The following is a 27,686-nucleotide window of genomic DNA, read 5'->3' as shown; positions in this document are numbered from 1 at the left end:
TGCCTGATTAATCTTCTTAAAATGGTATTGTGTTCACATCAGATCCTGCTTGAAAATTTGCACACATCTCTATAAAATTCTAATTCTGAAGTCCCAAACTGAAAACCATCACAAGTTGCCCGCTACTCCCTTTCATTCAAAATCCATTTACTGAGTTCCTAATACATGCAATTTATAATTCTTGGTGTTAGATATCTATATCTATATCTATATGGATCTATCTATCTATCTATCTATCTATCTATGTATCTATCTATCTATATGGAAAAACAAAGAACCTACCATCCCAGAGAAAATATACCAACAAAGTCTTGCTGCTTAAGAACAGATTTTTATTCCCACATCAACACTTATGATTGGGCTATGTACACCCCTCCAAATTTTCTTCATAGAGCAACTCAGTTCCACCCTCTCATGATGCAATGTTGACAGAAGAAATGTTCACGCTTCACCCTTATGTTTTTCTGGAGGAGAGGAAATTTCTTCTCCGCTGGAGTAAAAGGTTTTGAAGGTGCTATTCATTTCTTTTTTTCCGAAGCCTTTTACTGAATCCTCACCATGAGAGCAAAAGTGAGTTACCTGATTAATTGGTATATAGAGAGAAGAAATGAATCTGTGTGGCTCATCCCCTTTATAGTCTTCTCTCTCTTGGAGCAGGCTGCTCTCAAGCTAGTCTCCTTCTTTTCTCCTTTGCAATAACTAGTCCGCCCTTGAATGGAAGAAAGATCTATATTTGTTGAGCTCTGCCTGTTTCTGAGTAGAAATATTGAGTAAACGGCGGAGAGTGTCAGAGTGTGGAAGGAAGTGTCAGCTTGCTTGTGTCAGCAGATCTAGTCTCCTAGTATCAGCTTTACAACTAATACAATTAATAATTTGATTTCCTTCTTTTTCTTTCCTTCTTTTTTTCCCTTTCTCTTTCCTTCTTTTTTCCTTCTTTTGTCCTTTTCTCTTTGTTTTGGCCACCTACATAATATTGCTTATAACCATATTTTTATCTCTTAGGACTAACAGAATGTCCTGTATAAGTATTTATATGTAATGGAAAGATAATTAAGTTTTAAACTTTGTGACTTAAAGTGCTATAGAAATTTGGAAAAGGGACACTAGTGAGTTCCAAAGTATCTGGGGTGCTTCCCAAATGTAAGAAAATTGACTTGGGGGGTAAGTACATTTCAGATTTAAATAAACCATGAGTGGAAGGCAGATAATTCATAGCAAGTAAGAGTAAAATATGAAATAAAGTAAAAAGAAGCATGTTTATGGGAGAAGTAAGGAGATACAGAAGGGAAGGAAATTAATCTTTCTTGGAATTAATGGGAAATTAGTTTGCAGTGTTACTCAAATTATAGGTAGGCTTAAAATTCAGCAGATTAATTTCAGATTACATAGCATAAAAAATAGTACCCATCAGAATTCCATGTATTCCTGAACATTTCTTACCTCCTATGATGTTAGAGTCATCTGATTGGCCATGGCCAGTGGATTGTGCACATAAGTCGTATATGCCACTTTTGGCCCAAAGCAGTTTAATGTTGCTATGTCTCTTCCATTTCTGTATTTCCCTGCCTTCACGACCAAGTGTTAAAAAAAAAAAATCACAGAAAAAGGAGTTATATATCTGTTTACTAGATGGAGGAAAATTCTGGCTACCCACAATGAATAATATATGATTAAGAAATAAACATTTGCTATGTTAGGCCACTGAAGTTGGTTGAGATGATAATGTTGCCGAATTGTAAGAAATACAAATTAACTGGTCAGAAATTCAGAGTAATGATAAACCAAATTCTATGTTATCCTTACCATTTTCTGGCTATAAATTAGCATTAATGGGAGTAGCATCTAACTCATGTAATAATTTAAGTACTGTTTGAGTAACTCCTTTTCAGAGGGCTGAGCAAATGTGTGTTGCACAAATATATTCCGCAAGCTAATCCTGCAACTGGATCGCACTAGGTGTGAGGCATTACCTAATTTATCTCGTGGGAAATATTTACAGAATACCTGGCTGTGTTCTGCTGGTAGGAGGGAAAGAATAGTCTATCGGAATGCATAGAATGAACAGATTAAATAAATAATCTCTCAGTACTTTTAGGTTATATGCGGCAGTTGGAGCAATGATACAAAAATATACAGTAAGAAGTACGCACTAACGAGAAGATGCTAAATAAGCCTTCCATTTGCATTGATCAGATACACCTTGTCAGGAAAGGTGGGACTTCACTTGGTCTTTGAAAGAGACATGTCAGGATTTTTGAGGAAATGTAGGAAGAATTGCAAACAAACAAAAAGATTCAAAAATAGGTGAGAGTCATTTCAAGGAACTGTGAATAGAACATTTTGGCTGGCATGTGTGATTGCTACAGAGGAACAGAGAGATCAATTACCTAAACGACATTTTGAGGCCCAAATTGGGAAATATTAGCAGTTTGAACTTTGTTTAGAAATATACAGAGATATAAAAGATTTTAAAGCAAGGAATTACACATATATTCCTCTGAATTCTTACTTAGAGATTGCAAGAGATTCCTGTTTCGTTTTCCCGAGAAAGTGATTATAAAAATATATTGTGTAGCTCAGAGAATTGTTTAGGGGCTAAACAATGAACCTTTGAGGTGGCCTCCAGGAACAAACCAGAATCTTGCAGCAGAAGAGGTCTGTGTGGAAACTACTAGTAGTAAAGTTATAGCATGGTTACCTTTTCTAGACCAAGAAGTCAACCTAATTGCTACCATTGGTTTTCATGCCTATGTGACAGTTCTGTCTCAGGAAAGGTCCCTCATAATCACTGATGCCTCCAAGCCCGTGTTTCCAATACTCTCTTAACTGATATATGCCTGATATCTGAGCCCTACTCCTCTTACTTACGGTCAATTTTCATACTAGTGAGTGTGATTGGTGGATTCTGAGTCATGGCCTATTCCCTAGCTGCAGAGGATAATGGGAAAGCAATTTTCAGGCTTAAGGAAACTGCCACTAAGAGTTAGAAAAATCCCCAAGCATAAGCAATGTGTTCAAAAGGGCCCAAGGATAAATTTTATAGGGATCCCCTACTTATGTTCATACCTGTACTCTATTAAAGTTAATCTTATGGAGGCTAAAGAACAATAAAGGAAAAAGACAAAAATGCATATTAGTTAAGAGACTATGGTAGCATTTTCCTCCCCACCCATCCAAAGCAACCTGGTCCTAAAAATGCAGCCTGAGAGAATAAAATAGAGGATGCTAAATAAGGGCACATTTAAAAGTTTAATTAATAAAACAAACTGACTGAACTATTGGATGGGACCAAGAAGAATACAGGGTCCATATTCCTAAAAGGTTGACCCTATGTATACAAAGGATGATTGTACAATAAAAACTAATTGAAAATTCAGGAGCAGGAGCTAATTTGGAAGAAGAGGTGTTGATTGTGTTTCAGATATGCAGAGCTCAAGACGAAGTAACATATATGAATTACAAAATGAGTAAACTCAAGAAGATCGTGGAAAACTTAAAGAAAGCCATTATTCTGATTAAGTTTCTAAAAGAAGATCTAGTTTGAGGAAGCCAAAAAATAAGGTGCTATTTAGTTTTAGCTGCGCAAATAACAGTCTAATTTAACTATTTGGGTTGTGGAAATTCATGACAGTGTTATGTTGATATACTGTTCTCTAATTCCATTGTTTCAAAACCACAAGAAATCAATTGTGTGGGAAGAGTGTGAAGGCTACAGGCATCAGACTGGACTATCCCAGTAGAATGTAGAATGTCCGCTGAAGATCTCTGAAATATGAGGTAGAACTTCCACCTGTCTGATTTGATTTAGAAGTGATAAAAGCTGAAGCCAAGAGATGAGAGACAATGGTCTAAGTGAGCTTTTAAAAGCATCTGCCATATTGTAGTTCCATAATTCTTTTAAAAGATTGCCAAATTTTCATAAAGTGGCATGTATAGTCTAAGAAAGCCACTTCCTTTTATACAGAAGAAACTCTCAGGATTGTTTGTAAAACTTGACTTCAAACTGCAAACTACTTCTTAGTGGAAAACGATCTAGGTATTCTCCAAGAGTAGGAGAGAAAACTCTAAGCTTCCTATTATTTTTTCATGAAGTCCTGGCAAATGTAATTGGTTTCTCAATCATAATGAGCCTGAAACAACAGCAAAAGAAACTACTTTTTCATTGACTCTTAGAGAAATGACCCCTTAAGTCCAATATTGTCCTCAATTTAAATGTACCAGTGACCTGTTTAATCATATAAGATGTAGTTTTTGTAGTCATTTATCCTTGGTTAGCCAAGAACAGAGAAACAGAGAAGGAAAAATATATTCTTTAAAACAGCTGTTCTCTAGTAATTTGGGGATATTTATGTCACTAATTCTAGGGAGTACATAGATGTAAACAGTTAATAGTTGATTTAAAGATCTGTCACTGCAAAAACAGGGGCAGTGATACATTGTAATAAAAGCAAAAAAATGACTAGATGCTTTGTGTTTTTGAAAAGAAAATAACTAATTATGTATATGAAGGCTTCTGAGATAAGATTCTCCAAGAGACATATGGGTTTAAAGAAGAGCTAGCTGACAGACAACTCTTCTCACAAACCTCAGCTGAATCAATAAGCTCAGTAAAAGACCCATAGGAACAGAAAGCTTAATTTGTGGAGCTAATGTGTAAGTCCTAAATTGGTCAGGTTAGCTTAATTGAAATGGTGACCATGAAAGCTTTCTGCTTGTTTTAACAGACTCCAAGTGTTAATAGAATGGAATTTGCAAAGTATAAACTTTAACAGGGGGTTTGTAAAGTCACTGGAAGTAAGAATTAATTGGCCTGTAGTCTCTCTGGAATTAGTACCCACAGTCAAAAATAGATTTTGGGGCAAGAAAAGTAGGAAGAAAGGGTTGGTTTCCATTAAGGAACAAACTGGTTTTTAAAATAATAAATTCAGGCACATAGTAACTTAACATTGTTTTTCGCAAAATACCTGGGCATTTGACTAAATATTACTCATTTGCCCTGTTTTCCAACCTGGTAGGCCTCTAGTGTAAAGGAGGTGCTCAGGACAGCATCATGTCTTCTGCTGATCACTAAGAATCCTTTTCATTGGTAACAACATCATATAGTTATTCCCTTTGTTAAGACCACGGTCAAATACTTATTGAGCACAAACTAGATGCAGGCCATACTACCAGGAAGGTGCACAGCTGGAATTCCACTGAGATGCATAGGAGGAATTATCCTTTAAAGGTAACCGTATTGCTTTTGCAATATTGACTATACTGCTTTCACAGTATAGTGGCTATATTACAGCATAGTATAGCAGTACAGATTACTATATGGCTTTTCATAAATTGCATGTCATGAGATTTCTGCACCCAGGCATACCTCGCTCAGCAGCTGGGGGAGAATCTCATATGAAGACTGAGATTTTACTTTTGCTGATAGCTCCTCTTTCAAATATTTGGACCAGTCTGGTTATGTTCTGATTTACACACAGCTATTTTCATTTCCCAGTTGATGTCAGGGGCCCTTGGAATCTCTGTTTAATTAGTCTGAACATTTGGCCTCTGTGGTTTGTGCCACATACCATCCCCTCCCTCCTTCAACTCTACCCTCACTTCAAAGATGTCCACATCCTAATCACTGGAAGCTGTGAATAAAGCCTTGCATGGCAAAAAGGGATTTTGCAGAACTGATTAAACTAAAGACTTTGAGGGACGCTTGGGTGGCTCAGTCTTTAAGCATCTGCCTTTGGCTCAGGTCATGATCCCAGTGTTCTGGGATTGAGCCCCGCATTGGGCTCCCTGCTCGGCGGGAAGCCTGCTTCTCCCTCTCTCACTCCCCCGGCTTGTGTTCCCTCTCTCGCTGCCTCTCTCTCTGTCAAATAAACAAATAAAATCTTAAAAAACAAACAAACAAACAAACAAAAAAACTAAAGACTTTGAGATGGGGAGATTATCCTGGATTACTAGGGGAGGCCCAATGTATTAATTCACATGGTCCTTCATAAGAGGATGGCAAGAAAGTAATACTCATAAAAAGGAGATATGAAGATGAAAACAGACATAGGAGTGAGGGCTTTGAAGGTGGAGGAAGCGGACATGAGCCAAAAATAAGGAGAGCCTTTAGAAGCTGGGAAAGGCAAATAAATGTGTCCTTCCCTAGAGTCTTGTGGAGGCACATAACCCTGTGGACCATTTTAGACTTAGGGCCTTCAGAAAAGTAAGAGAAAAAATTCAAGCCACTAAATCTTTACCACAGCAATGGGAAAGTAACATAGTCTCTAATAGGAGATGAAGGAATTACAAAGATCTAAATCTTCATTTAGATTTTTTGAGATAAATGTTATGTATAATGAAATCACAGATATTAAGTGTATAATTTGATGATTTTTGACAATTTGGTACTCATATAATCACCATGCAAATTAAGATATGGATTATTTCCATTTCCCCAGAAGGTTACATCTTGGCCTTTCTGATCACAAACCAGTGCCCACCCCCCAACCTACTGCCTCCCAGGCAACTACTGTCTGTACTGTCTAATATGTGCCAGCTTAGATTAAGTATGACCGCTCTCAGATTTTAATAGATGGAATCATATAGAATATACTCATTTATGTCTTATTTTTCATTCAACATAGTTTCAAGATTTCTTGCACTCTTTTGAATATTAGTATTCCATTTTATCCTCCCTATTGACTTTTTAGCTGTCCTTCAATTTCTTTTTAGGGGTTTCTCTAGAGATTATAGTATGCATCTAGGCCTATTTATTTATTTATTTATTTATTTATTTATTTTTATCTTCATCAATTTTAAATAAATGTATAATACCACATCAATAATGTAAGACATTAAGGAACATAATTTCATTTATGTTTCTTAATTTTCATATTGCTATCATATACTTTACATCTGTAACTCATAAACCTTACAATGCATAACCAGCATTTTAGCCCTAAACCTTTTAATAGATAGTATCTTGAAGTTCTTTTAATATTTCTTGTGATTTGAGACAAATTTTTTTATCTTTTGTCTGCAAATATCGTTATTATGCGTTCGTTTGTGAATGATAATTTCAATGTGACAGTTTAAAACATTTCTTCTGTACTTTACAAAATTTTTCAGTACCTTAAAAATGTAATTTTATTGTCCTCTGGCCTCTATTGCTGTTATGAGCACTCATCCATCAATCTTATTGTTCTTCTAAATATAATGCCACTCCTTTCTGGTTGTTTTCCATGTTTGTTTGTTTGTTTTCTCTTTATCATTATATAGTTTTAGTAGTTTGACTCTGATATTCCTCAGTATTATTTCCTTTACATTTGTTTTAATTGGAGACTCCTAAACTACCTCAGTCTGTGGGCTGATATCTTCCATCAGCTCTGGAAATTCTTCCACCAGTATCTGGCTTCTGCCCTATTGTCTCCTTTTTTCGCCTAGTATTTCAACTATACTTTTGTTAGAATGTCATATTGTGCCACAAATCTCAGAACCTCTGTTCACTTTCTACATGTAATTATTTCCTCTCTTTGATGTGGTTTGATAATTTCTATTGACTTGTATCAAGTTCACTCATCTTTTCTTCTGCAATATTCAGTCTTCTGTCAAACTACTGAATAAATTACTCATTTCCGATATGATGTATTTCAGGTATGGGGATCCTTTTCAGTTTTTACTTTACTGAAATTCTTTATGTGTTTGCACATTTCATTGTCTTTTAATGTTCGTGTCTTTGTCTGTCTTGAGAAGTTTTATGTCTCCTGGCACACGATGTTGCTAATCCTGTTTGCTTGCCACTATGAGCTCAGATTTTTCAAATCAATTGGAGAAAAAGAAAAAAAAGAAAAAAAAATGTGCCTTCCTGAATGGAGAAAGGGCTCTGGATCAAAGAACATCACAAGTGTACCTCTCAAATCATTTATGTCTTCCTGACTAGTCTGTCTCCAGAACTAGAGCATCCATCAGTGACATTTTTCTAACACATGAAAAATTGTGTCCTGTTATGCTTTAGTTATGGCTGGAGTTTTAAAACCCAAGTTGTCAGCTTTCTGTGTTTTTGTAATTCTGTGCGTGTGAACATAATGCCACTTTCCCTCTTTCTAAAGAAGTTAGAGTTTAACAGTAGTCTGTTTATAACTAGAGCTCTCTTTCTCTCTCTCTCAATTGTTGAAGATTAATTTGTCATAAAGATCCATCATTTCTGCAAACTATAGGTAATATCTACTGAAATAGGCCAGCAAAGGGGAGAAAACACAGAAAACACTTCTAGTGACTTACATTGAATATCAATGAGTGAATATGAGTAGCTGGTGATAGAAATAGTCTTTTAGTGTGGCACATCCTATTAATGACATACCAAATGCCTATTTCCCTCTTTTCCTTATTAATAGAACTGCAATTTAATAATGAGTAGCAACATGTCCAGGTTACAATTTATTTTTTTTTAGATTCCCTCGTAGCCAGAGTTAGTTACCTGATATACTTTGGGCCCATTAGGTTTATTTATAGCTCTGTACTTTTTAAGTTTATATTTTCTGAATCCTTCTGCTTTTCACCTTTTTTCTTTTCCTAATTTTGTCACCACCCTGCTTCCTTTAGTTAACCAAAAAGGAAAAGATATTTGCTACAGTTCCATCTTGAGATCGTAGCTGAGGAAATGAGAAAATCACAGAAATCTCTGCCCTTATAATCTTGAATTGATTACTCTAGGAAATCTTAACTTCTACTTTTTTGGTTTTTTTTTTTTTTTTTTTTTTTTTTTAGCTGGAACTTGAAAAAAGCTGGAGTTGTATTTTAGGAAAACAAATTACCACTCGTTTAATACTATAGCAAATAGAAGAAAATGGATCTCCAGTTAGGAAATACATGTAATATACCAAGAGTGAGATCAATATGCCCTGAGATATTATAATGAAATAAAGAATATAAACAAGGAAGCACATGAAAAAATAATGAAGGATCAATGTACAACATGGTGACTACAGTTAACACTGCTGTATAAAATATAGAAAAGTTATTAAGAGAGTAAATCCTAACAGTTCTCATCACAAGAATTTATTTTTCCCCTCTTTCTTTCCTTTTTATTGTAACTATACAAGAAGACAGTGTTTAGCTGAACCTGTTGTGGCAATCATTTCATAATATCTGTAAATCAAACCTTCATACTGTAGACCTTAAGTATATATAGTGATGTATGATGCATTCAATTATTTATCAATAAAACTGAAAAAAATAAAACTGACAATTAAAACTAAAATAAGTATCAGCAAGACAACAAGTATTTATATAGAGAGGAATGAAAGATTTTTCTCGATATTAAAATTAAGGAACCTAGGTGAATAATAACATCCTTTGCAGACTACATAAGTTTGGTTCAAGCCGAAAGAGGTTTGACTTGTATATGCTGAGTTTGAGGGGTCAGAGACAGGGATGTTCAGACAGAAGTGATGAGGAGGTGCAGAGATGAAAAGGTGAGACCTTGAGAAAGGAAAGCTTAGAGGCATGGTTTTTAGACAAAGATATTTAAACTACTAATGAATTATCAGAAAATAACTGATCAAAAACAGCTTTATGGTCTTGTTCTGCAACGGATGAAGTACAACCTGTCATGAGAGGTTAGTGAAGGAGAGTCTGACAGTAACTGAGAAGGAACTGATAGAAGTGTAAAGGGAATCACAAATGAAGAGCTTCTTTGGGGAGGGTAATTAAGATAACAAATGCCTTAGAAAAATAAAAGGAAATTAGGGTGTTCAGTAATAATAAAGGAAATTCAATAATAAAAGATAATTTTGTGTGACTGAAGAAAGAAATTTCAGTAATGGTATGCTAGAAGAATTTAGATTTCATTTTGTTAGTGAGTGGTTCATGAGGAAATGGAAGCAGTGCACACGGGTTATTTTTTGATGATCAGAGTGGTCAAAAAGAGAATGGTATGAGATGATACCTTAAAGGCATGTTTGTGTCAAGAACTGTGAAGGGCTTGAAAATTTACTCTATTTGCAAGCAAATAACGTAACTTGTCACAGTTTCATGGATGCCGGCAGAAGACACAGGCTCCTGGGTCAGAGACAAAAATATTACTATAGCAGTAGTGGTATCAGTAGAGTACCATGTGCGAGTACCCTGAGCCACAGTTCTCACAGACAGCCAGGTAAGACGCCAGGTGAGATGCCCGCACATGGAGTGGGTTTAAATATAGGAAAAGAAGCCAAAGTTTAGGGAACCTATTTATAATGGTCCATAAGCTTGTTTGACCTTTGTCATGAAAGAGACATTACCATTATTACACTGCACAGTAAAGAAAATTTCTCTTTGCTCCAGAGGGAGACACTATCTCTTTCTTCCCAAAAGCTATTTGCTATACAAACATCCTTGAAAAGATAGGCCAGAACAAAGTCAATCAATGCCCTGGCTTGCAAGACATGAAGACATGTGCCACATCCACGGAGAACTGTCTCCCTATAATTAGATTGGAAAAGAAAACTCAAGTTTTATGTGAAAAACTTTAGAATGTTTGTGACCAGAGAGACAAAATCTCTAGTGAAAATATTTATTAATGATAGAAGGGAAAGAAATAACAAAATACTAGAGGAAATGCATTGGAGTATAGTCAAATAAAAAGATAGTAAAGTGGCACTGCCAGAAATGGATAGATCTGGAGATATTTTATTCTGGGAAGAAAAGAGATTTTTGCAGAGTCATGTCAATATTTATAAAAAAATAGGAACTGAAGCGATTTTCTGTGAGTAAACGTGGAAAAAGATAAAGGTTTCAATGAGAATATGATACCTCCAAATTATTTGATGAAGTATGAGACAAAAAATTATAGTGGGAATGATGTGAACTCAGCTGCAAGAAATTATCTTTATACTGTTGTTGTTGAATTTAAACATAACAATGCATGTTACTTTCTTGAGTCTCAAGTTTCTAAGTAAACATAGATTTCATCAGTAGTTCCAATATTAACTTGAAATGGAGAGCTACATGATTAAACGTGTTCAGCTACTGAATCACACACACACACACACACACAAAGAATAGAAGATACTTGTACATGAATAACACAATACAAACTCAGGGACATCTCAAAACAGAATTTTACCGTTAACATCTTTATATTTTGGCAGTCATTTATGTTTAGGTTTATTTACAGGAATATAGGTAAAATTAGTTAAAGTCAAGCTGCCCACCCTGGGCACCAGCCCAATAAGTAGGCAGCTGTGTGGCTGCCCCGAACTGAAGTATCTTTAATTCATATATTACTTATTTTTTTTTTTTATTTACAAATTCAAGCAAAGGAGAATAATTTGGAAACCACTTAATCATGTTACATGTAAACCTAAGGGCAGATTTACCAAGCAGTGAAGTTAAACTTCCCAACTAATTGTTGACTCATTGAATTATGAGGTGAGCTTTAACAATTGTGTTCTCTCTGAAGTGTAAGTTAGAGATCATTAAGGTCCCATTTCCATTTGTTCTTGGCATCCTAACCAGTCAGAGGATCCACATACTACAGCGGTGGAAACCTATAAAAGCCACTAAAGCCTCCTCCGGACAATAGCTCCTATGTCCTTTTTCTTCATGCACCCACTGTGCCGGCTCCCAGCTTAATAACCTAGACACAGTGTTCTCAGATGCCAGACCCTGTCTCCCTGTCCTAAGTTTCCTATCACAGTGTCAAGACCACAGGTTTTGTCATCAACACTTTTTCTGACCCACACCTCTTCCATCCCCACTTCTCTCATTTTTCTACAATTCAAGATCTCTCAGCATTTCCAGTGACTTTTCCATGATAACTTTTCTACTGATTGTTGTATGCCCAATTATTTTTCTCTGTATTACATATGTTTAGGTCCTTTTTCTAAAATCTCTAAACTTTTGAAATCCTAGAGTAAGTGATCATGCATGTCTTGTGTATTTATGACAAAATATTGTAGCACAGTTTTAAAAGCTTTTAATTTATTCAATAATTCTTTGAAGGCTCTGTTGATTTTGCTACAATTTCTCAAAAATATATTTTCTCTTTGGAGTATATCCATCATATTCTATACATTTCAATCTTCATATGCTTCCTTGTTTGGTGCTATGTGTATTTCTGTATTTCTGTGAAGAATTTTATCCGAATCAATCTCTCCCTCTCCCTCTCCCTTTCTCTCTCTCCCCACCCCATCCCTCTTTGCTGATCTGATGGTCTACTATTTAGCTGCCAGCTGCCAGCATCCAAGTCATCTATCTTGAAGGTTCTACATTCCCTTACCTACTGTTTCATCAATTCTTTCCTATTTGTTATCTTTCTGACTGAATTTACTCAGAATGATAATAATTACTAATTCCCCTTTGAAATATATATTCTGAAATTGGAGGAAAATGCCTATCTCCTAGCAAACAAAACCTGAAATATATATTCTGAAATTGGAGGAAAATGCCTATCTCCTAGCAAACAAAACCTGAAATATATATTCTGAAATTGGAGGAAAATGCCTATCTCCTAGCAAACAAAAACCTCTTAAATAATGCAAGCTTCTTTGTGTTGCTCATTTGTTTTCTAACTTGATTTAGACTCTCCAGCAACCATACACAATTTACTTCAAAGATATTGAACAATCTCTCTATGAATTTACTAAACACATGCCTTGGCCCAGGGGTGATACTAAAAAAAAAAAAAAAAAAAAAAAAATAGCAGCCAATACAACAGAGGAACTGGCCAATCCAGAAAAAGTGCAGCTGAAGTCTAGAGCAGAGGCCCACAGGCTACCTGCTGTGACCTGATAACTCTTCAGCTGTAGTTTTGCTGTAAATGAGGAACAGAAGGACCTCAATGTCCAGATGAGAGACTGGCTGGTGCCAGAAACGGTTATTTTAAACCTGATTGGAACTATCTTGATACTATAACTGCTAAGGCCATGCCGATGAATTCTTGCTATTGTTTTTTTGTTCCTGGCTAAATCTTAACCCTGCCTTTAAACTGCTTGCTGCTAATTACTTCCCAGTAAAAAATTCTTCCAAACATCTTGTCACTAGTGTCCAAACTGTTCTAAGGGCAAAAACTCACCTGGACCTTGTGTTAATATTTAAATATGGGAGTCATACACCTCCCTCTCTAATTCAGAATCCCTAGGGGAGGGGTCTGGGTAGTTAAAGCTTTCACAGTCCCTGCAGGTGATACTTATCCTTACAAAGGTCATGAAACAGTGGCTCACTTGATGTAATCCTCACACTTTCATAATTTGGGCAGTATAAACTTATGAAGTCTATTTTCAGAAGAGAAACTGAGCCACATCAAGGTTTCATAACTTAATATTAGAAACCAAGCCTTCTGTTTCTAATTACAATAGTCTTAGGATAATGAAATTGGATTATTTACCCACACTAAGAAGTTTTTAAAAATGGTAGCATTTCTCTTCAAATTTTGTCTTTATATGCTAATTTTTTTCTCTATGTCTATGTCATTTTTAATTTTATTTTAGAAGATTACCTATTGAAGTACCACTTAGTAGTATTTCTATTTGTCTGCTTCTTAAAATCAAACATAAAATATTAGCTTCATTAGCAAAATAATAGAAGCAAAAGTTTTATCATAAAATGTTATCCTAACAATAAATTTTCTTTTTTAAGTGACAGTTAATACTAAATAGAGGAAATTTAAGTTCCCTAAAATGCACATGAAAATCAAAGTAAAATGGAAATAATTTTGGAAAATAGTAGCTATTTAACCATCTCTCTTTGCAACACCTGTTTCTCCTAACAAAGTACTTGTTTTATTGGTTTGCCTTCTGGAAATAATTGTGAAGAAATTTCTACCTCTTTGTAAATGATTTTTTTTCTTTTTTTCCCCCTTTGAGATTAAAATATAGTTTCTTATCAATAGAAAGCTGGTGTGTGTTAAATGCATATAAAAAATGAAAAACATTAATTGACAAAGAATGAATGATTGAAAGTAGGCAAAATAATATGTGGGATGAAGATTATGGTATGTCATTCATTGAAAAACCTGAAGATGGCATGGAGAATCAAATCCAAGTGGCTCTGCCAATTAAAAAAAAAAAAGAAAAAAAAGATTGCCAGGGCTGTCAATAATCAACCAGAAGACAGGAATTATACTAGATTGAGGTGAACTTCCTGATGGAAATGTCCTTGTTTTGGTATTGACTAGACCGTCTATGTAGAACTGGGAATATTTATGTGACTGTCAAGTCTAAATTCCAGGAAATTAGGAATCCATGATTAGGGTCCATGCATCATTTTGTCTCAATAAAGGGATTTGGAATTAAAAATTAGGCCAAATAATATAAGATTGTTTCTAAGGATCTCATTTTTGGCTTTGACATAAAAGGTGTTTGAGTGACTAAACATATGAATGTTTTAGAGATTGCTGGGAGATATATGTAATGCTAGAACCATTGAGAATTTTTACTTATTTGTTTTTTGTGGCTATTCAATATAGTTTTCCTCAAAATGATCCACATGTTGGAATTACTGTAGTGCTTTTCATAAAGGTATATTCCTGAGCTGCTTTGAAAACAGTTAACTGACAAGTATGGTTATACTTACTGATAAGCATTCCAGATGCTTCTTATGCACAGTGAGGTTTTAGCACCATTGCTCTAACCTTATTGAATCAGGTGTTTTTCTACAGGAGCATGTTCTAAAAATTTATGAACAGATCTTAGTGATTCTACAAACATGCAACTTTATCATGTGGTGTGAAGAGTACTGAAATAATTCCTCCCCCAAAGACAGGACTCCTATAAAACCTGAAACTTCATTTTGTAAGATTTATTTCTTCAGATTAAATAATAAGCTTTCTGTTAAGGGTAAGTCAATTTTTTGTTGGGGTTAATGTAGACCCTGAAATCAGCCTTAAAACCTGGCTTGCTAAAATGTAACACGGAGGCCGCTGAGGTCAGGGAAGGTTTCGGAGAAGGGTGTAGGCCTTTGGAATGCTGCGGGGAGTTGCCTTCCTAAAATTTTCCGAGCCCAAACAGTCACCCTGTGATCTAAAAAATGTAGGCATTGTCCCTTAGGCTATGTTTAGCAGAACTCGTAGAACACGCAAATTAGCATATTGTATCTTTCCCGTAAACAGATCCTCCTAGTTTCAGTAAGGCCCCTTGTCCCACATCACTTGCTTGAGACACAGTGATAAAGATTTGTGATTATCTTGAAGGACCAAAAAAAAAAAAAAAAAAAAGCGGGAGCAAAGAGGGGCCAAGGGTCTTTGTCTCTGAGCACTGACCCCCTTGCCTTCTCCTCTCTTTCACAGAAAAGTTTGAAGTAATCTTTCATCCATCAGTATAGGGATTGCTGGCCATTCCCAGCAAATTTTGATAAAAGTAACTTCAACCCATTTGCTAAAATCTTTCATCAAAACTCTTTTCCCACAGGTAGCAGCACAGGGCAAAGCATCAAGAGAATGAATATTGTGATGGTTAAGATGGAACACAGTTACACATTTCTACCAATATTACACTCGTGTTTTGTCTTCTATTGTAATCAGTCATGTATACATGCATGATCGTACCTAGTGACTAATAAATTCTTGAAGGGCAGGGACTGCTTTATTGATCTTTCTATCTCCAGAGCTTCAGGGCTTGCTATACTGCTTGACACATGATAATTTATTGTCTGAGTAATAATACTATTACAAAAGAATTAAGGCAAAGGTATGGGTTAATTTTGGGGGAAGGCTGAACTACTGGGAGACTAAGGTACTCTATCTCAAAGGAGAAAGAAATTCAAGGTAGGGCAAAAATAGAAAAAATAGAAGAGAGAAGAGAATGCATTTGAGGTTTTTTTTTTTTTTTAATTCTATCAGAAGTCAGTACTTCATTCAAAAATATGTTTTTGCCTCTGGACCTCATTATTTTAAGTACATACATAAAATTTGGGCATACGTGTGTATGTGTATTATTGATAAATGCATGATTTTCTTCTATATTAAATTTAGTGATTGCTTAAGCAGTGATAGCTTTTTAAAACAAGCATATATTTCATTTTTTAAACAAATTATGCATTTATGTATAAGCCATTCACAATTTATTACTGTTTACAAAACACTAGGGTAAGTCTAGAGAATTTGGAACTAAATAGGTTACTTTTTAGAAGGTCACACAGTATCTTTGATTAAAAATTGAGTAGGAATCATTAAATGGGTTTGTAATCTAGATATTACTTATATGAGTCTATATTGGTGAACAACTTTACAGCTATGACCTTATTAGTTGCTTTTTAACTGAACTCACAGGCTGATTACGAAGTTGGAAAGAAGCATTCTGCATTAGGGGCGCCTTGGTGGCGCAGTCGTTAAGCGTCTGCCTTTGGCTCAGGGCGTGATCCCGGCGTTCTGGGATCGAGCCCCACATCAGGCTCCTCTGCTGGGAGCCTGCTTCTTCCTCTCCCACTCCCCCTGCTGTGTTCCCTCTCTCGCTGGCTGTCTCTGTCAAATAAATAAAATAAATAAATAAAATCTTAAAAAAAAAAAAAAGAAGCATTCTGCATGAAAACATTTTCTATAAATTAAAACATATATATGTGTGTGTGTATACGTGTGCATGTGATAATCAGTGTCAAATATTACAATTATATTCATAGGCTTCCTTTGTGCTTTTAGGAAAAGTCCTTCAGCAGCATCAGAATCAGACATTCAGGCTTTTTATGCACCTGTTTTCGAGGTTCTGTCTTCCGAGTGGTCATACTAGTAGCCAGAGCAAGTGACATAAGATCCAAACAATACAAGGATCAGACATTGGACTTTAAGGTTTGTTAAGCATATCTGTTTACAGTTATTTGCAATTGGCTTTGTCCTAATACCGTTTTTAAACCTCTGAAAAATTGCTGATTACTCTTTTGATTAAATTCAAATCATTTAATTGGTAAGTAGGAGGGAGAGAACATGATTTGAATGCTATAGAATTTAAATGTTTTTCTAAGATCCTGAAAGTCTAATTCTCATCACTTAAGCATATCCCTTCTCTGCTTTGGCTGATGTAGTAAGACCATGACTTGCTATTACTAAACTTTTTACACATTTATTGATAATTGTATTAGGCTGAAAAATGACCTTCCCAAAGGACAATAGGAGGCCTATGCTCTAATTTCCAGGTCTGTGAATGCTACATTGCAAAAGGGACTTTGCAGAATGGATTAATTTTAAATCTTGAGATGGAAAGATTATGCTTGATTATCCAGGTAGGGCCAGTATAATCGCAAGGTCCTTATAAGAAAGACATAGGAAAGTCAGGGTTAGAGGAGGACATCTGTGACTTTTTAAGACTTCAGTTTTTATAGTTTCCTATGTAAGTGATATCATATAATATTTGTTTTTCTATGTCCTCAAGTTCTATCTATGCTGTCGCAAATGGCAGGATTTCCTTATTTCTCATGGCTAATAATATTCCATAGTGGGTGTGTGTCTGTGTATATGGGACTATATATGTATATAGACACACACATACATATAATAAAATATATATATTGTGAATAATCCTGCAATGAACACAGGCGTGCAGATACGGAGATCTTCATTTTAATTCTAGATACATACCATGATTGGGATTGCTGCTAATGCTGTAGTGGTAATCTTATTGCAATATATAAATGTATCAAACCAGCATATTGTAAACCTTAAGCTTACACAATGTCATCTCAAAAAGAAAAAGCAAAGATTGGAATGATTCAGTTGCTCACTGGGGGGGACACAAACCTAGGAATTTGAGCAGCCTCTAAAAGCTGGAAAAGGTGAGGAAATGGATTCTCCCTGAGAGCCTTCAGAGGGAATGTAGCCTGGTTAACACCTTGATTTTAGGGCTTCTGACTTCTGTAAGATAATGAATTTGGGTCATTTTAAGCTACTATATTTGTGGTAGTGTGTTACAGCAACAATAGAAAACTAATATGGTCATCAAATACAGCCATAATTTAATTTCCGTTAAAGAAGAAAAATGTAAGTAAGGAATGTTTAAGAGTTCAGTCTATGGAATCAGAATGCCTGTATTTAAATCCCCTTTCTACCACTTTCTAGATGTGTTACTTTGGCAAGAGTTTGTCTGCTCGCACAGAAGGAATAATAGTAGTACCTATCTTTTAAGAATTTTTAGATTAAATGAGCTGATACATTTAAAGCTATTGTGTGACACACACTAAGTTTTCCTAAGCTCTAAATCATCATTAATCATTTTGTTATTGTCATTATTAAAGTCATGGTTATCATTTACTTATCAATTACTGCAGTACAGGACAGAAAATTGTAAATGTCATAAATGTTTTTCTTTCTTCCCACCACCCTGCTTCTGAGTCTAGCAAGTTTGATAGGTGGTATATTGTGTCTCTGCCCTTGACTATGGAAGTATCTCAATTATAGTGCACTTTTTGTCCCAATTACATGGGTAAAATTCCTTTTAACTGGAAAAATAAATAAGTTATTTTGGGGGAAATAACTGGCATTTGATTCTGGTATGTGTTGGACTGCTGTCCATAAGTTCCTCCCACTTTATGGTGAGTTACAATCTCTAATTACCACATAGCTCAGCCACCATCACACAAAATTGTCAGATATGGAGTCATTTCAGTTCTAGTGCTTAGTTAAAAACAAAAACAAAACAACCAACAATAATAATAAAAATTATGTTTTATACCTGATGGCAAACTACCTCTTCTGGTGATAGCTTTCATATTTTTTAAGAATTATAAAATGACAGCCCAGGACTGTAGATAAAGCATCAAACAAAAAACAATAATAACGATCTGAGTCTATGTAGCAATTTTCCTCTAAAACCAACCTTCACAATGCTATGATGGATTAAACAAGTACCATTTTCAGATGTCATCTATACGAGAAGGAACATTCTAAGTTGTATGATCCATAGTAAAAAAAAAAAAAAAAAAGTGAAAGATAAACAGTAATACCATCTTAAAAAAAAAACATTTAACAAGTGCTTTTTGTTGTTTTGTTTTGATTTGTTTTGCATGCAGTGTTGTATTTCTTATGGACCCTCCCCCCCAAAAAAATTGGCTTCGAAATAGGACTCAATTTGTATATATGTGATTGAACAGCTAATTATAGGTACTTCACCTGGGCAAGATGCTGGACTATAGACATGCCAGCCACTCTTATGTTGATCTCTGTCAGCTGGCACGCTACAATTTAGGAAGGTCACATAAACAGCTTATCACAGGGATTAGTTTTGTTTGCTTTATCTGTCTAGAGACACTGCCTGAAAAAATCTGTTTAAGAACTCTGATTTGGGGACACCTGGTGGCTCAGTAGTTAAGCGTCTGCCTTCAGCTCAGGGCATGATCCCAGGGTCCTGGGATCGAGCCCTGCATCGGCCTCCCTGCTCTGCTGGGAGCCTGCTTCTTCCTCTTCCACTCCCCCTGCTTGTGTTCCCTCTCTTGCTGGCTGTCTCTCTCTCTCTCTGTTAAGTAAATAAATAAAATCTTAAAAAAAAAACCCAAAAAACTCTGATTGTGTTTGAAGTTAATGTAAGAGCATGAATTAGAAATAACAAAATGAGCCAAAATATTAAGATCACCATATAAAAGGGAAAAACTCAAGGAAATTCTAGATATTTCAACTCGTATTTTTGGTTACGTAAAGTTCAAAGACAAATGTTCACATAAATTTGTGTACTTATCTTTCCTACAAATACTCTCGACGTGTAAATGCACGTATGTTGTTGTATCTATTTAAAAGATAAAATCATGTCACTACAATGCATATTTAACTGATGATATTTGATATTTGTTAAATATCATTTGAATAATTCAGACCAAAAAACTATTTTAAAAAGTCAATATTAGCAACAAAAAGTTATATTTTCGTAAGAATACAATTTGTGACCAAGTTACCTATTTTAAGGAACTTATTGCATTATAAACTTCTCTGAACTTCTAGATCTTGGTGATGATTTGTCAGACAATATTAAATTCACTCTTATAATATATTCTACTTTTTTTTTTTTTTCAGGTAAATGCTGGAGGCTAAAGGCCAAAAATTAAAACATTCTTTATGAGGAATCATATGGCACAATGCTATATACCAAATTTAGGCTGAATATGGTGGGTATTCCCCGGATACATGTATTTAGGGAGCAGATCTTGACAACTCAATGCTATACTTTGACAAATCATGGATAAAACATTGCTTTCTAATCTTACAGTACTTTTAAGTTAAAACAATACAGACATGTGCTAGAACCTTGTAACATTGGTATTCTTTAGTTGCAAATCACAGAAACTGGCAATTAACATCTAAAACAAGGGAAGTATTTAAAAAGGATTTTGGAGGAATGCAAAATAGATTTTAAGGTGGGAGATCTAGGCTTGAAATTGGACAAGAAATTCTGGATGGCGATGGCATTAGTTCTAGAGCAGCAGGCATGAAGTCTGACAGCGTCTTCTAGAATGAAATGAAATTGAGTGTGTTTATATCCTTTTGTGGCATGCTCAAGTTTCTGAGTCTATTGACCTTAGTTGAATCAAGAGCTCAAATCTTACTAAGGGCAGAACAGTGCACATAGTTAAGAGCATGGCCATACTATATAGAAGAGAAAGAGGAAATCTGAATGAGATCAGGATGAAGGAATAGCTGATAACAAACTATCTTCCTCCCCCAAATTGAACTGTGTGCTATGGGTGTATTCTCATATTTTGACAGTTTTTAAAATTTAAAGCTAAGAATTAGGAAACTCGTTTTTTTTTTCCTTTTTTATTAAAGTCTCATCAATGCTGGTAGCAGGAAATGGACTACCTGGGTTTGGTGGTGGGGTACGGGTAAAAGAAGCATTTTTTAAAGAATAAACTTATCTGAAAACATACAATTTTAAAGAGCTCTTTTTAGGCTGCATTGATAATTAATTCTGAATCTTTTTTGTCATACAAGAAGCTGGAAATAAATCAAGCCTCCTATATTATACTCTAGACACCTGCCATCCTCAGTTGTGATAGATGCAGCCTAAATTGTTTGAATTTTTACTTAAATGCAGTTTAATACAGAATTTAAATTATATAAAATAGAAAAATAGCTCTAATTGCATAATGCATTATCTTTGCAAATAAATAATGTATAATTCACAGAATCTAAAAATGATACCACAGAACTTTAATAAATGTAATGTGTTACTCCCACCCATCAGTAATTCTATAATCACTTACAGTCTAAGTCTTCATAAGTTGAAATTATTTTAAACTTTTCTTATGCTGACAAATACAGACCTTTTTATTCTCCATTTACAAAATGACATCTGTTCTATTTCCATTTTACTTTTTCAAAATGAGGTTACTTTAGTATTTTATTTCTTATTTTGTCAAATAGCTTTGCTGAAGATGGTGAAAATGCAGTCCCTGAAGACCAAAAATTACAGAAATGCAGACATAATGCTTTACATATGGTAGTTATGTACTTAACATTTTATATTAAGTTATTTTATATATCTATTTCCCTCTATATTTTTTAACTCAACCAAAAACAAGAAAAAAATTAAGAAAAAAAATCAAGCCATGTAGCAAGTAGAAAACTATTATTTTAAATGCAAGTAACAATACAGTATTATTAATATAAATCAGTATTCCCATCTGATCATCTAAATACAGTCTGTAACTTTTTCTATTCAATCATGACAAAAACAAAAGTAAAACTCTGATCAGAGATATGTTGTTATTGTCATCTGATTACCTTATCATCCTCTCCCTCACATTATATACCTTCTCCCAACTGACATGCAATGCCCATGCATGCACACATGTACACACAGAGACACACACACATAAACTGGAGTTTGAGGTTTGAGGCTATAGATTTTGATGGCAGACTAGCCTAGGTTTAGAGCCAGCTCTATCATTTACTAAGTATGCAACTTCAGCTAAGCTACTTCTCTAAATCTTGATGTCTTCATTTGAAAAACAAAGAAAGGCACCATTCATGGTCTTAGTTAAGTGTAAAGTGCTCATATTGCAATTTACTATGGTTGGTATAGCGCTTTTAGGAGAAACAGTAGTTGTGATATTAGTAAGTGTTCACAGTTTATCCTCTGTATTCAAAAAGTTTATTCCTAATCATAATCAGATAGAAACATCTTGTTGAGAGATCATTCCTGGAACATAGCACATATAAGAAAAATAATTATAAAGCCTAGGATGAATCATAACTTTGATAAATCCTAAGACAATTATGTCATTAGAGCTACATATTTTTTTTTCATTTTAATCTTTTCTTACTTGCTTAGTTATTATAGAAATAAGAATATGAGAAAACTCAGCATGACTACTGGTGACGACTGATGAATTTTAATAAATAGGGTTAGATGAAACAAGGCCCAAAACACATTTTGTTATATTATTACACTATATTATTTTCATTTATTTGTACATCCTTTATCATTGCAATTAATTCAGGCTCAAAACTGAATTTTATTAATGTTTTAGTCAATAGGACCCCAGAAAGCTACGATGCTATATTAAGAAAGTATATAGCTTTAAACTGCGACCTTGCTTCCAGTTTTTCTCTATTTCTTTACTAAAATGCCCATGTCTGACTGCATGTTTGACATCACGAGAATAAGCATTTAAATAACAGGTGTCAGTCTCTTCTATGTCTAGCTTGAAGAATATTCCCTGTAGAAGAGGAGACTTCTCTAAGCATATCTGAGCTAAAGATACAAAAACTTTCCTCTGTTCTGGTCTTAATCCTTCAAATCTAGGCTCCAGGCTACAGCATTTTTAGTTCAGAAATCTCACTTCTTGATAAAAATGAAAAAAAAAAAATCTTAAGCAAGAGTAGTTTAGGAGAAGCATAACTAAAAACCAGAAAGTCTGGCCTAGCCCTGAATCATCTTCAATCTATCTTGATAACTGCGAGCAAATAAAACTTGGCTTCTCTGTAAAATGAGAAAGTTTGGTTAAATTATTTCCAAGCATCACTCTAGTGTTAATGTTTCTGGGGGAAAAAAAAATCCATCACTGTGTGTTATGTTAATCTAATTAACATATTTCATAACATAGACACTGTACACACTTAACATGTACATTTATACTTAGAGATACACATGCTTTCTCAATGTCTCTCTCTCTTCCTTAGCCAAATATTGAAACCTAATACTCCAATAGTCTCACTCTTATTAAGCAAAAGATAAATCTAAAAGGATTTGTCATCAGATCAGGAGGATTCTATGGCAGATTTATTTCCCTGGGGAAATATATATGCCAATGATAGAATTCTAGCTCTGACTTTGCATGGTGATAAAATGTCTATTTGTTTTTTTTGCTAGTGAAAGAAAAATGGAGGAGAGGCCATTTATCATCCTGTGGGATGAAAAGTGCTCAGCAAATGCTTAAGTAAAATCCCCCCTCCGAATTTAAGATACAAGTCCTCCTAAATCCACATCTACTTTTATTATTGATTTTTATCTTCTTTGCCTTCAAGAAATAGCAGGAAACATGTTCAATTCTAGCCTGGCGGAAAATAGAAGGAAAAAAGTAACATCGGCAATCTATTCTACTCTGGTGAAAAGATTGACTTGATGACCTAATTGGCCCTTCCTGACACTAATTTGTATGACTGACGTTAAAACTCCTTGTGCTAGGTGGAAACCAAATTGAGCACCATAGTAGATAGAGAAACAACAGCCAAATTGAAAGGTAAATTAGATGCGCTTGTCTGAGTCTGAATTTGCCAGTTGGTTTTTTGTATCTCTATGGCAATGTGTAATTCCATCCACAAGAAGGTAAAGAGGAAGTTAGAAGAGCCATCAAGAGAGGAAATAAAGTAAATTCTTATTGATCTTCAAAGGAAATAAATATCCCATTAGTCTGCCTCTTAGATGCTAAACTGTTAGATGTCTACTACACAGGGAGATAATTTCTGGGTTATTTGAGTAAGCTAAATTTTCATGATACTACTCAGAAATCCAAGACTGTGGTAGTCTGATAATGGCTTATAGATATTTCTCATAATGGCAGCTGGGTTCATTTGACTGCTCAAACTCTTCCATCTAACTCTTTAATGGATGCACTAGAAAATCACATGAGGTAGCAATTATGTTGTATTCTTACTGGTACAAAATGATGCACAGCAGAAGAAACGTTTCCTGACCCATAAAACCAAGGTGGTGTCATAGATTTTCATATAAATTCTGTAGAAACAAGGAAGCTGATCGAAGACAAATAAAAATAAATGATCACCTAAATAATTTTGACTCTCCGAACTACAATAGAGTAGAATTGGAGAACTTTCTTGATCCATCTGCTCTTTCTTTTTCAACTACCTCCTACCATTCTACCCGACCCTTAGCAGAAATATATTGAACAGTGTATGCCTCTCACCTTCAATAGCCGACCTGACAAAAATGGCTAAAAGATGCCTACTTGCATGCCTAGAGATGAAAACTCAGACATTTTAATGAAAATGCCAAACTCAAAACCCAAACTATAACAGCAGACTTTTGTTCTACTTGTGAATTATATGGAGAGGATCTGAACCTGTGTTCTCCCTTTTTCTTTTATTTTCCTAGGTGCCAAGGAGTAGAAGAAGGTTGAGTGTTCTACATTATTATTAAAAGCCATAAAAATGAATAATAGGAATATTCAATATTATTTATGTGCTCATTGTTCTAAATTTACATACCTTCCTTCATTTCATTTTCACAAGAAACTTCAGAGGAAGCTACCAGCAATATTCCCATTTTACAGATGAGGAGAGAGTGTTTCAAAATCTGAGTTTATTCAACTACTAAGCAGGAGAGACAGTGTTAAAGCCCAGGCATTTTGTATTCAGAATCTGTCATTTTAAGTATTCTGCCACTTGGGCAGAAAAGGATTGTAATTTACACCAGGATGATACATTAATATTCTGAGTTGCAGGATATTTTAGCCAATATACTGCTATTATATTACAGATGACTTTAGTATCTTGATTAGAATTCCATTAATCACAATTTTGTTTCTGCATATCAGCACTATTATATTTTCAAGTTTCTATGGAGATTAAAAGTTAGTCAGATTAATTAATATTTTGTTGACAAGAACAGGATCTGTGTTATAAACCACCAAGAGCTGAAAGAGACTATTAAATAAAGCAAACAAACAACAGAGATAAAACAAACAGAAACAAACACACACACACACACCTACGTCTCCTGCAGTAGGTGAGAATCAGTAGGCATATAAAAGGAAGAAGGGCCAGGCATGCCCGTTTAGATACATAGACCATTTCCAGCCACGAGAAGGATAAAGGAGAAAACTGAAGAAGCTCAGGAAGTGGAAGCTAAAAGGTTTCTGTTTTTGTTTTTTTTTCCTGAGTTTTTTGCCATTATTTTATTTGTTCTTCACTTAAAATATTAATAATATGGAATTGTCTACATTCATTTCTTTTCCTAGTAGGATAATGAAGCGATTACTATATAAAAAGTTCTCTTACGTAAAAGTAAATTCTGAGGCATCCCAGAAATGCTCAGTTTTGACTTGTTATCAGATCCATCACGTAGAAATAGAGAAATATTCTTTAATGGAGTTTATTGAACTTTAGACATTATATTAAGAAACTCTACAAGCTCAAAGCATCAGTGACATGCCCTGTGAATTTTATAACAACAAGCCTTCGGACATAAAACAAGAGAAAATAACATAGTCATCTATGCTATGCATTGCCAAATAAACTGCTTCAAATGCAAACCTTGGGGTTTTCATCCCTATATGAACAGTACAGGCTGGATGAATTGCAAATTTGCACAACAATTGTAGCTAGAACTGGAAAATAAATGAGTTAAAGTGTATTAATTCAGTTTCTACCCATTAGAAATTCAAAATGTGTACAATGTTCAATGACTGCAATTTAAAAATATAAAACGGAATGAAGAAAACATTACCACAACCAATATCAATTCATAAGCATTCAACTTTGGCAATCAACCTTACAAATAAACTAATAATATCAGTATACAATGAACAACACTCATGTTTGTGTGGGGATGGTACTTATGCACAGGTCTAATGAATCTGCAACATTTAATGAATACACACATTATGTGTACAGAATATATAAACTATAAAATTGGAAAAGAATGGATGGAGATGGTCTCTTTGCTTATAGAACTTATAGTAAAATATGTCCTTATAATAAAATATTGATGAAAATATAACCCAAGTTTTCTGAAAAAATCTCCTTGTCAACCCTGCAAAGCTAAGGGGAATTTATCAGATAAGCCAACTCATTCTAATTTGAGACACTATACTATAAAGTATACTTTCAGCATGTAGGTTCTCCAAGATTAAGGATATTACTGTCTCACTTTGGGCTAAATTCTCTGTCTCTAGAAAAAAACTGCCAGATGTTGCCAGATGTCAGATTCATATTCTCTCTCTCTCAATAAAGATGAGTAAGAAGGCAGGCAAACAAATTTACAAAGATTGAGTCTTTCTCAAAGGAGGAAGAAGCACATTTTTACCAATTTGGTCTGAGGCAGAGAGAGTTAGAGAGGATTTCCAGTATAACCAACCATTTTGCTCTCACCTTGAACTCAGTCTCTATTTTGCAGAACCTAGCATCTCGCTTTAACATTATACCTTCTTATATACTTATATTGCTTTGCGTTTATCTGAACTAAGACAGTGGCTCCCCAGAATGATATATACAGTTTGCTTTAAGTTCAGCTACATGATGGTAAGCATTCTGTAAAAATCGAATATAGCTCCACACCAAAACTAAGAGCCTTCCAGACAACAGAAACAGACTTTTAAGCTTTTACTTAAAATGCACAATACTGTAATGATCATTGTTTCCCACCTTTACAAAAGCAATGTAAAAAGCTGGATAGTGTACCAAACTAAAATTTCTTGAACTCAGAGCAACAAATTAACCAGAAGTCTACAGGAAGACAGGGTCTTTCGAAGAGACATAAAACACAACTCTTACTTGCCTGGGGCAGATGCAATAAGCCAACAACCAAGGAAGAAGAATTCAGCTAACATTTAAATAAATTGCTAAATATTGAACATGGGCCCATGTGAGAGTATAGAACTTGTAAGTGCTAAAAAAACACTAAGATAATACATGCCCACTTGTAAAATTTCTCCACAGACCTCAAGATGTGATCATGAGAAAAACTGGGGTGAAATTAAGAGACAGGAGAGCTCTCAAGATGTGGGCCAAGGGAAGGGGACTTTCACGTAGGATAGGTATGAAGTCCCATTCAACACAGGAATACACTAACAGTTACAGAGATTCCCAGTCAGAAAGGAAGAAAACAAAAGGGGAAAAAAAAAAGAGAGAGAGAGGGACACCTGTCCCAGGCAATGTCAAAATCCAGGTGGGAAAATAGGTTTCAAGGCCTGGGAATAATACCCTGCTTGAAGTTTACACCCACTAGGCTTATGGCTCTGTTCTTGGAATTACTCATTCTTTTCATGAAGGATAGCATGTGCTTGAAGCTTAGTAATCTTATCTTGTTTCGTGCCTATAGAATTTTGGGAGTATCACGGCCTTATTTCTTCTTCTCGGTGTCCTTCTTAGTACAAACTGACAGTACTCCTGCTGGTACAAAATTTTGAAGTACCTCGTGCATCTCCCATGTATATCACATGGATTCACTACGTTCGATGAAAGGCTCTTCCATAGATCTTTCCTAGATAATCCCATATCTATTCCTAGCTTCTACTGAGATGGCTAAAAGGACCCACATGTCACACCCAATCTCCTCACAAAGCCTTCTGTGTGA

At 35.0% G+C, this 27,686-nt stretch overlaps 1 long non-coding RNA gene across 2 annotated transcripts; it reads left to right on the top strand.

Annotated features, from left to right (window-relative positions):
* The first annotated feature begins 465 nt into the window (after positions 1–465).
* Positions 466–24,552, top strand: LOC123001140 (uncharacterized). 2 transcript variants are annotated; one of them, XR_007188657.1, is made up of 3 exons: positions 466–570; positions 19,946–20,037; positions 24,486–24,552. It is a non-coding gene; the product is annotated as an uncharacterized LOC123001140 (long non-coding RNA). The 2 variants fall into 2 exon arrangements; XR_006409756.2 differs by lacking the exon at positions 19,946–20,037 and adding an exon at positions 16,592–16,738 and having other exon boundaries at positions 24,486–24,534.
* The last annotated feature ends 3,134 nt before the right edge of the window (positions 24,553–27,686 follow it).

The sequence above is a fragment of the Ursus arctos genome, unplaced genomic scaffold (assembly GCF_023065955.2).
Source record: "Ursus arctos isolate Adak ecotype North America unplaced genomic scaffold, UrsArc2.0 scaffold_4, whole genome shotgun sequence".
Lineage (NCBI taxonomy): Eukaryota > Metazoa > Chordata > Mammalia > Carnivora > Ursidae > Ursus > Ursus arctos.
This window is presented reverse-complemented; position numbering and strand designations above follow the sequence as displayed.